This window comes from Theobroma umbraticum, unplaced genomic scaffold (assembly GCF_002168275.2).
Source record: "Theobroma umbraticum cultivar Fairchild unplaced genomic scaffold, ASM216827v3 scaffold_239.1, whole genome shotgun sequence".
NCBI lineage: Eukaryota > Viridiplantae > Streptophyta > Magnoliopsida > Malvales > Malvaceae > Theobroma > Theobroma umbraticum.
The window spans coordinates 3479568-3479782 of NW_018397273.1; positions in this window are offsets into that span (position 1 = coordinate 3479568).

Below are 215 nucleotides of genomic sequence, written 5' to 3' on the forward strand. Positions count from 1 at the left end.
AAAATGTCGATGAATGCACGCTAGGCTGATCACTATCTGCAAAAGGGGAAATAAGAGGGGATGAGTCTCACAGACTCAGTGATCATCAGTTCCATGAGCAGGGTGTAAATGGAAAACAAGCGTAGGGCAGATAAGTTGAATAATAAACTGGAATATCAAATAATAACTTTAAGAAACCAATTCATAACTAGGATATTTGTGCCTTGTAAAAGTAA